This window comes from Pinus tabuliformis, chromosome 2_2 (assembly GCF_031772625.1).
Source record: "Pinus tabuliformis cultivar Carrire ecotype Pingquan chromosome 2_2, CPIR1, whole genome shotgun sequence".
In the NCBI taxonomy this organism is placed as follows: Eukaryota; Viridiplantae; Streptophyta; class Pinopsida; order Pinales; family Pinaceae; genus Pinus; species Pinus tabuliformis.
In genome coordinates, this window is record NC_142300.1 from 660,608,525 (window position 1) to 660,620,207 (window position 11,683).

An 11,683-nucleotide genomic window follows, 5' to 3' on the forward strand; every position below is an offset into this window, starting at 1 on the left:
AGACAATATTTGCAAAAATTTTCTACGACCAGACTGTAGACGTCGATTCTGCCACCCTCAAAACCAATTGCATGGAGAGTTCAGGCTTACCTTTTCAATCCGCCACCTTTTGACGTGAGGAACCCGATTTCCTGTAGAAACAACTTTCCTGTAGAAGCAGCGCGCGAATTCTGGAGGATACTGCAGTGGGTCTGCGCTCTTGGTGTTGCTTAACAGGCGTTCGAATGGCCAAAGACTTGGAGTGTCGAGCTGCAGAGGGATCCGGATGATCACTCGAGTTTCAAACGGTGAATGATAAATGCATGGGGTGGCAATCTAGCCGATTAGATTTGAATTCGGCGGAATCCATGGCGCGGGGGTGAGCTGTCCCTGCCGGACCGTTGGACGACGTCACTCCATCATTCATCTGCGAGTTCCCTTGCTGCCGCATCATTCCCCGCAGATCCGCCGCCGTCACTTCTGTTAAAACTCGTTTTTCCCGACGGGATGGCTCTCACGTGTGCACTGCCCGTTTCTTTTGCCACGACCACCGCCCGAACATCTGACTAGACCACTAACTGGTCGACGTGGCCAGTCGAATGGCCATACAACCGCTCAACCCATTCACTTCACACTTGCAAACATTTTCAAAGTAAAATTCATGCAATTCGACGGAAGAAAGGGTCGAGGCACTTACCTGTGCGGCCGCAACACGATTTTTCAGCTCTTGGACGATGATGAGTGGATTTATTTGCTGCTGGTGGATTTGCACAGGCCCATAGGTTCATATTCACAGGCCGCTGATGATGAATTTGATGCTTTGGCTGCATGCGCCCGCGTTTTCATTGCATGTGGCAAGCGCTGTGAATGGTGTACACTCTAGCAGGCTTAACTGTTACGGGACTCCTGCAGGATGTCCTGTAGCAGTTTTTCCTCCTCGGGTGCATGCTGCACGACGAAGGTAGTGGCCTCACGATCACGCTCACAGAGCTCATGGATGGCTAGGATGGATATGGTATGACATCTCAGCGTTTTTTTTTTTTTTTTTTTAAATTGCTTTCTCTTGATAACTCAATGATCTGCTTTGATGGTGCAGGTAACTTCATTGCATGTCGACACGGGTGGTAGAAAGAGGTGACAGCAGTGTGTAAGGGTGACAATAGTAGCTTGCATGCGTCCAAACCAATCCTTGGTCATTAGATCTCCTCATACAATGAATTCTGGGCCGTCCCGAACTTCTACAGGAAGTTTCCTGTAGAAATACAGAACTTCCTGTAGAAAGTTTGCACCTTCCTGTAGAAAGTCTGCACCTTCCTGTAGAAAGTCTGCATCTTCCTGTAGAAGACTTAAGCTGTGATGAAATCGTGCCCATACCTTGGAGAAGATGAGTATTCTTGGAGGAGGTGCTGGTGAGGTCTCCTGGCAGCATGATAAGGATCCTTGGCTTTGAGTTGAGAGACCTCCTCTCCTTCATAGAACACCTGCAACCTGCATGCATTTTCACATTATAAACTTGCTGTCCCTGTCCTTTTTTTGCTTATTGTTTTCTCTTTTTTTTTTTTTTTGAAAGATAGCAGGGGCGCCTCAATGAGGTTTTCACCCTTGCCATCTGCCTTAAGCGCCTCAGAGAGGTTTTCACTCAAGGATCTTTTTCAAATCTCTTTTTTTTTTTTTTGAAAGACAATAGGGGCGCCTCAATGAGGTTTTCACCCCTACCACCTACCTTGGGAGCCTCAGAAAGGTTTTCACCCAAGGATCTTTATTATTATTTTTTTATTTTTTTTTAGATCTTTCAGGGTATGCCCAAAGCAGAGGCAGAACCCTTCTCTATGACCAACACTGATTTCTCCATAGTTTTGATGAACTCTTGTTTTGAGAGAGGTTTCCTATAGATCTTCAGTCGATGCCCATTGACAAGCATGGGGATGGCTTCCTCATCAATGGTCCGAATAAGAACAGATCCATTGTCATGAAATTTTTCCACTGCATATGGTCCTAGCCATCTGGTTCTCAGCTTCCCCTTGAAATCTTTGTGCCTGGAGTCATACAACAGTGCCTAATCTCCTGGCTAGAATTGCTTGTCATGGAGGTGTTGGTCATGCCACACCTTTCTCTGAAGTTGAACCACTTCTGAGTGAAGGAGGGCCTGCATCCGGTGTTCGTCCAGTCCATTCAGCTGCAATAACCTTTCTTGTTGTGCATGGCTGAGATCCAGGTCTAGTTGAGCTGCCATCCTCAAAGTGTTGTATTCAAATTCAATGGACAGCAAAGCTTTCTTCCCATAGACCAGCTCATAAGGTGTGAAGCCAGTGGTGGTCTTCTAGGTGGTGTTGTAAGCCCATGTGGCCTCAACCAGGCGATCTGCCAAATATTTCCTACTGCTGCTCACCACCTTAGTCAAAATCCCTTCCAATGCTCTGTTGGTGACTTCCACTTGCCCATTTGCCTGTGGATGATAGGGGGTGGAAGTCCTATGCTTGATTTTGTGATGAGCTAGTAGGTCTTCAATTAAGTTGGATGTGAACTGGCTCCCTTGATCGGTGACCAGCTCTCTTGGGTAGCCAAATTTGTAGAAGATGTTCTCCCTTAAGAACTCAGCCACCTTTTCTTCTGTTGCTGCCTTGATTGCTTTAGTCTCTACCCACTTTGTCAGGTAGTCAGTGCACACAATGATGTAAGACCTTTGCCTCGAAGGAGGGTTGATTGGACCCACAAAGTCCATACCCCACTTCTCAAATGGCTCAAGAGTCACTTGAGGTTGGAGAGGCATCTCATCCCTTTGAGTCGATTTCCCCATTCTTTGGCATCGGTCACATTGGCTGATATGCCTTCTGACATCTTGATGAAGTGTGGGCCAATAGTAGCCTGCCTGCAGGATTTTGAAGGCGGTCCTCTTTGCTGCAAAATGTCCTCCACAAGGCCCATCATGACAGGTGAGGAGGATATCAAAGACTTCCTCCTCCCTTACACAACGCCTTAAGATCTAATCAGGGCCAAGCTTGAACAGATTGCCCCCGATCCAAGTAAATGAGGCACTTTTTCTGATCATTCTGCTCTTCTCTCTTGAAGATAGGTGCGGAGGGAACTGTGCTGAAACAAGGTAGTTTGATATATCAGCAAACCATGGAGAGAGTACTGAGATAGCAAACAGATGTTCGTCGGGCATCTGGTCATCCACTATTCCATCCTCATCTGCAGACAAATCCAATCTAGATAAAAAGTCAGCAACAACATTTTCTTTACCCGGTTTGTCAACAATGGTCAAATCAAACTGCTGCAACAAAAGTAACCATCTAATAATACGAGCATTCACATCTGGTTTATTCATTAAATATCTAATTGCAGCATGATCCGTATGTACAAAGGTTTGATAGCCAGTAATATAATGTCGGAACTTGTTCAGTGCATGGACCACAGCCAAGAATTCTTTCTCGGTTACAGTGTAATTCAGTTCAGCTTTGGACAAGTTTTTGCTAACAAAGTAAATGGCATATGGAAGTTTTTGTTCAACTTGTCCTAAAGCTGCCCCTATGGCTTTGTTCGAGGCATTAGTGTGGATGTGGAAAGGTAGGGCCCAGTTTGGACCTCTCGAGATTGGGGCTGACACCAACTTGTCCTTTAATTCATTCAAAGCCCTCTGACAATCGTCAGTCCATTTAAACTCCACATCTTTTGCCAACAGGCCAAACAATGGCAAGGCTAGCTTGTTGAAGTCTTTAATGAATCTCCTGTAATACCCTGCTAATCCTAAGAAACTCTGAACATCCCTTACCTTTTGGGGAGGTGGAACCTTCTTGATGAGAGCAATTTTGTTAGGATCCACTTGTAACCCTTGGCAAGAAATGGTATGGCCTAGCACGGTCCCTTCAGTCATCAGGAATTCACATTTTTCAGGACTAAGGGACAGGTTCATCTCAATGCATTTGGTTAGGACTTTTCCCAGATTGGACAATGCTTCCTGGAATTTGGACCCATAAGGAGTGAACTCATCCATATAGATTTCCACCGCATCATGGACCAACTCCGAGAAGATGCTCAAGACAGCTCTTTGGAAGGTAGCAGGAGCTTTGCATAGACCAAAGGGAAGAACTCGGTAGGCAAAGGTACCCCAAGGACAAGTGAAGCTGGTCTTATCTTGGTCTTCCGGGCTGATTTGGATTTGGTTGTACCCGCTAAACCCATCCAGGAAAGAGAAGAACTTCTTTCCTGCCAGTCCATCCAACACTTGATCTATGAAAGGTAGAGGGAAATGGTCTTTCTTGGTAGCTTTGTTCAGTTCTCGGTAGTCCACACAGATTCTCCACTTCCCATTTTTCTTGGGAACCAACACCAGAGGGGACACCCATTCACTATCTGAGATGGGGTAAATGAATCCGGCATCCAACAGTTTTTGCAATTCTTCCTTGACAATGTCCTTAAGGACTGGATTCATTCTCCTCTGAGGTTGCCTAACTGGTTTACAATCCTCTTTGATGTATATGTGATGGGTACAGACCGAAGGATGGACTCCTTTCATCTCCTTATAGCTCCAAGCAAAAGCATCTAGATGACTGGCCAACAGGCTACACAGCTCCTTTTCCTGGGAAGGAGATAGGGAGGAGCTAATCTTTAACGTTCTCTCAGGGCCGAACTCCACATTCTTGACTCTGGGAGTGACAGGGTTGGTGGCACAAAGGTCCACTAAGGTGCTGGCTTGGGCATCCTCCACAAATTTCTCTAAGGATAGTGCACTGGGAGGTGGATTCTGGATCAAGGTCTCAATCAAGTCATCCTCGGTTGGGGGGTCTCTTCTAGTGGTGTCTAGGGTGCACAAAGGTGCTGAGTACACCTCATCCTCTTCTCCTTCCTCCAACCACAGTGGTAAGTCATGCTCTAAGGAGGGTTGGGCAGGAGGGTATAGGACTAGCTGCTTGGACATAGGACCATTTTTGATGGCCATGTTTCCTGCACGGCAACTTATGTAAGCATCTGCAGTGGCTAACCAAGGCCTTCCAAAAATAAGAGGATATCCAGTAAGCTTTGCCTTGGGTTGCAGAACCAAGAAATCTGCAGGGTATTCCCAAGAGTCGACAGAGACCAAGACATCCTCCACAATCCCTTCGGGAGTCACGGTGGAGCGATCTGCTAGTTGCAGGACTGTCGAGGTCTTCCTCAAGGAACCCTGAAGATTGAGTTTGAGCATGGTATCCCTGGTCATCACATTAATGGCAGCCCCCAGATCAATCAAGGTGTGAGGTATGATGGTGCCATTGATGTGGACATCTACTACAGGACTCCCAGGATCTAGGTACTTTGGGCAGATGACTTGTCCTAACATAAGGTCAGACAGTTGTCCTAAGACATTGATGGTTGAAGCATCTCTCTTTCGCCTGCCTGGGTGTTTGAAACACTTTTCCTTAACCAGTTTGTTGTATATTGGCACATCCTTGATGGCTTGGAGAAGTGGTATTTTCACACACAACTGCTTGAGCTCTCCCAGAAGCTCATCCTCCTCTGGGTTGGGTTGCATGGTGGCTGTTAGTCTCTCAGGAAAGGGTGGAATAGCCTTTGGTTCACTTTCATGTTTGTCTTCCTTGTCCTCTGGGGGAGGAGGTTGGCGATCCGGAAGAGTCTTTCCAGATCGAAGATTGATCTCCTGGATCTCCACAGCATAGGTAGGGCATGATGTTTCCCTAGTGTATACCTGTTGGGCCTGTCTATTATTGGGGTTCGGGTTTGGTTGAGCAGGCATTTGAGGTTGCCTTGGAGGAGCAGGAGGTAATGGTTGAGGTTGAATTGGTGGTGGAGGCAAAATGGCGGGAGGAGTGTTGTACTGGGGCCTCCACCCCGACTGAGGTGCATTCCACTAAGGCTGTGGCTGGGCATGTGAGTGATATGAATGAGTAGTGGGCTGAGTAGGGTACTGAGGTGGATAAGACCATGGAGGAGGCATAGACCAGGAAGGATGAGCAGGGGGACCCCAGGAAGGCATAGGAGTCGATTTGTTGGGGATGTAATAAGCTTGGGGTGCCCCTTGCATCCCCTGCTGGTAAGGTCTAGGTCCTTGTGGCCTCCTTTGGTTGAGGAAATAGAGAGGTTCAGTGGGGAATTCTGTCCCTTGGTACATGGCTTTAAGCCCAGGTAAGGTTGGACATTGATTTGTGGTATGGTCCTCCTCACAAACGAAGCACACTTCAACCGAATGCAATGGGCATTCGTTCTTAGGGTGTCTCCTTGTACATCTAGGGCAGAAGATAGCCAAGGCCCTCTCAGCTTCTTCCTTCTTCTGCTGGATCCTGAATGTGTCAAGTTGCATGGAAATGGTCTGTCTCACCTCACTCTTAAGATCTTCTAATTGATTTGCAAACTCATGCTTGGAGAAAGGAATACCAGCTAAGAGGAGGTTTCCTCTACCTCGTTTCCGGGCTACCCTAGAGTAGTTTCTAAACACAGTCTTGATGTCCTCATAAGGCAGTTGGTAAATATCTCCTCCAGCTAACATGTGAAGGGTATCTAAGAGGTCTTCAGGGACTCCTCAGAGCAAGACCAACTTGAGGGATTCAGGGTCAAGTGTGCACCTGGCCCGTTTATAGCTAAGTTGGAACCTCTCCTCATAATCCTCTAGGGACTCATCATTTCCCATGGTCATCCGAAAGATTTCTCCCTTGGTTTCCTTGGACCTACAGTAGTCCCGGTACTTGGTATTGAAAGCTTGCTGCATCTGAGCCCAAGTGGTGATACTATTCCCAGGTAAGCCCATGAACCAGCGTAATGTTGCATCCTTAAGAGTTGAAGGGAAGAGTTTCAGCTTCTGCTCATCTTCAGTATAGTCATAGGTTCGACAAAGGACAGCAAACTCAAACAGGAAGGTATCAGGATCTTCAGTAGTCAGTCCATGGAAGTGAGGTAAAGCGGAGGGGCTAATGTTCTTCATTTTCATGTCTCCATTGGTTTCTCGGATGGAGAAGGCACCTTCTATTCTCTCATCTTCTCCTCTATTGTCAGCCATAGCTTCAGATGGGATGGTCTCTAATTCTTCTTCTGCTATAGGATCTTCGTATATCTCAGGAGGTTCACCTATAGGTTCTTCTGGATCACTGTCACCGAAGAAGAGAGAAGGGTGACTCAGTGATGTGGTGGGGGTGTTGGGTAAGAATTTGCCTGTTTTATCTCGATTCCTACGAGGCATGAAATGGAAAGACTTTTTTTGATTGATTTTGTTTTTTCCCTTTGGTACCTGCAAAACTGAAACAGATTGATCTACAACTAACTATCTAGCTGAAATAAAAATGCAGAATTGAAATGAAAGCAGGAAAGAACTAATCTACTTTGCTCAAATGGAATTGCAGGAATGGAAATGCTAGTCTACGCTTGCAGAATTGAAATGCTAATCTACGCTTGCAAAATTGAAATTGCGGAATTGAAATGCTAATCTATGAAAGCAGGAAATGTCTATGCTACTTTTGCAGAATGGAAATGAAATAAACTACTTGGCAGAAGGCGAGAGTAGGAAAATAGAAGAAAAGCAACAATTACTAATACTCTGACGCTTCCCCAGCAACGACGCCAAAAAGGATGGTGGGCTCCAGTATTGTAGCAATAATGCTACAACTCCTGGAGCTTCCTTCTCTAATTTTATCAACCCGGTAGTTCGTAACAAACTTGGAAGCGACGGTGTTGTATGCACAAGTACTAGCTCTTATCGCAGCTGTCACTTGGCCAGCTGGCACAAGTCCGCTAGGGCTCAAGCCAACTTCTATATGTTCTCAGAAGAAGCTTTTTAAGTGATGAACGAGAGCTATCTCAAAGGAAATTAACCTACTTTGCAAGAATGAACTGAAAAACATGGAAACCCTAGTAAACCCTAATCTGACCAGCTTAATCCTTATGATGCAATGGCGGGAATGCAACTTCTAAAAATGATGTCATTACTTCTAGTGAGATGAGATGCATGAGTTTAAACTACTTCCATTTGAAGAGAACATGTTTTTGTATTTTTGCTCAAGTGGTTGGAGTTATTATGACTGTGCTTCTTACTGGGTCTTGACTGTGCAGGGGTAGTTCAAGGGGAGGAAGGCTTGGGAAAGGTCAGGAGGACTCTAAGAGGTTCCAGGGAGTCCCTGATATCATTCCACAGAAGTTCACAACGTTCAGGTGCCTGGCAACCGTGTTTGCAAGCTTCTACAGGATGTCTGCAGGGGATCCTACAGGAAGCTCGGGATTTCTACAGGAAGTCTGCTAACTTCTACAGGATGTTCTGCAGTCGGAGTTTTGGGTGATGGAGGAGTGAATGAGCTGTATGGGTGGATAGGTAGGATGGGAGGGGAGCTTGTGATGGCTTATGGACAGAGAGATGAGATGGGGAGAGGGTGTGTAAAGCTGGTTGGTCGATAGAAGGGTAGAGGCAATGGAAGGTCGAAAAGATAAAACAACATGGATAATAGAAGAGTTGGTGGGCAAAGGATCTAGCTGGGAGGTAAGGAGATGGCTTAGGCACGGCTGAGAAGAATAAGGAAGTGATAGGGTGGTGCTTCCCAGTGTAAATGAAACAAATCACCTCTGTCTTGCACAAAACCGAGAATTCATCAACCTATTCTAACTGTTTTATTAAAAACCAAAGAACAACGATGTAAGTTAAGAGAGAAATCGTGCATGGTGCTGAAACAAAGAGTTATTGCTCAAGATCTAAATGCATGGACACTTCTACCAATGGAAATATTACTTTAAAGCTTGCATGAACATGTAAAACTGCGTTTTTTGGTGGTTGGCATGGTCTACACTCCCAATCTCTAAACAGAGGTGGAAGTGAGTGTACGATCAACATTTTCTTGGAACTCTGATGAATTCTAATCCTCCTACTCTAATCTAAACTGCTGAAAGCACTTTATCCATAAAACTAACCTACTTAATCACATCAAGAAATTCAAATCAGCAGACTGTGTTTTCCAAATGCATGTCAAGGCAAAGAAATGAAATGCTGAAAGGGAAGACAAGTAACAATACAAAGAAAGGAGGCCTATTGCTCTCAGGTTGGGCCCAAACCTGAGAGCTATAGCTCCTCTAAGAACTTAGGATTGAACTCAAATCTGCTTGCCTTTTATTAAAAGATCATAATCATAAGTCTAACAACATGCCAAAAATGGCTTACAAAGAGCAAAACAGAGCTATAGCTTGTGATTCAAAATCTGCAACAAAGGTTCAAAAGTCCCCATCGAAGGCTACAGCCTCAATATTTATACATTATGAGGGCCAAGCTGGCCTCCTAAATTAGTGGGGCTTGGCTGTCCAACTAACAGTAAACTGCTGTTCCTGTAGAATCCGTTGGCTGCCTTCTAGCTTGGTGGTGATAGCTGTTGGAGCTCGGAGTTGGGGTGGAGATCACGAGGAAGGTCATTCAAGGCTGTGGACAACCTTCCTACAAACCTGCAATGCCACCTTGGTTGTCTCCTTGCCTCCATCTGCGTGGTTTTTGCTCCATTTAATGTCAAAAGACCTGAAATAAACATGTATTAGCCACATAGGCATAATGACTGCCCTCCTTCCTACAAATAACATGAATATACTAAGAAATGATGCATAAGTGATAGAAAATGAAGGGTTGAGCAAGGTAAGTAGGCCAAATGAGCCCAAAATGTTACCAAAATTTGGGGCTCATCACATGTCAGGTTCCAGTGGGTCATTTTACACCTTGTTCATGCTTCAGTTGTGCCTAGGTAAGGTTCATTTCCCTCTCCTAGGGTTTTGAAGGTAATTTATCTTGGATGGTCAAATCATCAGCAAAACTTGTATCCTGATGTTCATACACCTCCCCTATCCTTAATATACCTTATTAAACACTTCCCATCACTGATATCCCTCAAATTCCTCATTTTCACACAAACCCTAGTTTCTTGCTACAATTTGGCAATTTTCTAGGCTAGGCCTATGTTTTTCCCTTTTGGAACCCTTCCCCTCACTCAATATTTGAAATTCTAGTTTCCCCTACTTCCTAACATTCCTCCATACTTCCCAAAATTTTCTCAAGAATTTAGAAGCCCCTTATCCCCTTCATTTCACTTCATTTCGACAAATCCCCTGTTCCACACATCGGGATAGGTTTTACTCCAATGATGTTTATGAGCAAGAAAAGATGAATTTGGGAAAAATGAGAGATATTTTGTCTAAACTAGGCCAAGGAAAAAAAACCTCCTTCACTTTTTACATAGGTTTCATGGTTTTAGAGAAATGTCAAAAATACAGTTGCCTCAGGAGAATTGATGCACCTATGAAGTGACTATGGAAAAATCAATATTTCTCCTAGCTTGGTTGGCCAAATGACTTGCTTGATGATTCAAATGATAACTAGACACAAAGATATTTCCAATGAGCTATCATGAGCTCAATTTGGGGTTGAGGAAGACCTTCAAAAGTTGACTGCAACAGCACTTTGCCTTTAGGCAGCCTCATTTTGCACATTTTGACCAATCTTGGGCGATTTTACTTTTGATAGGGAAAATGAACTCCAAATTGAAAAATTCAAGTTGTGTTGGAAAGTAGACTCAATACTGTTTCCAACTAGTTATTCCACACCCAATTTGGACACTGGGAAGGCCTCGAAAACTGGTCTGCAAAAATGTTCGACGCACTTGGGTAGTGGCATGGTGCACCTGGTCGGCGTGGCGCACGCAGTGCAAGTTTTACACTGGAATTCTAACTGGCGTGACACACCAGAGAGGCATGGTGCACTTGTTAGTGGGCACGATGCACCTGCCTTCAAAGCTCGAAACTCCTCCAAATCTTTCCTCCAAGGCTTCAAAATTGCAAATTCCTCTTTCCAAGTAAGTTAAACATCTCCATATTGCCATTGCAAGGGTTCTCATCAGTGTTTATGGTCTTTCAATAGGTAAAAAACAAAACCCTAGTTCCTTTCACATTCAATTGAGAAAGCTACCTAGGGTTTGAAAAATTACAGTTTTTGTTGTCTAATTCCCATCCTACCATTTTCACATCCCCTCACTACAATTTCATTCACCTCTTTTCTCCTTCCCTCTTTCACTTACACTTACCTATCCCCCCTATCCCCAAAACTGAAAACCCTAATCCCTAATCCCATTACTCCCAAACCCTAATTAACATCCCTAATCCCTAATCCTTGTTCCCCAAACCTTGCCATTCCCCAAAATCCTACAAACATCATTAAAACCCCTTTTCACTCTTTTATTACCCTAATACACTCCATTTATCCTATTTTCCCATATCTCACTCCCCTAAAGTAACAAATTCCCTCATAAAACCCTAAATCCCTCACTAAACCCTAATCTCCCAAAACTATTCCCTTCTTTCCCCAATTTCATTTCCCAAGAGTAAAATCTCTTCATACTCATCACCATTGTCCTCTTTCATCCCTCTTTCATCATCATTTTTTCCACCATACCTTCATCTCATCATTTTCCTAAGACAAGCACTATGAGGAAGAGACACTCAGTGATAGTTCTATGGAGAAACATAAGCAGCAAAGCAAAGGCAAAGAGAATATGCACGAGGATGATATAGATGACAAACAAGAAAGAAAACAAACAGTTGGAGGATAAGCAAAGCCTAATCGAGCTAGAAATGTTGAAACTGAAGAAGCAAAATGACGAAGAGGACCATGTCACTTGGACTTCCATTGAACAAGAGATAGAGAATGACAAGGAGTCTTGGTTGGAGAAGATGAACATGCACTTGGAGAGGCTGCTGGACAAGG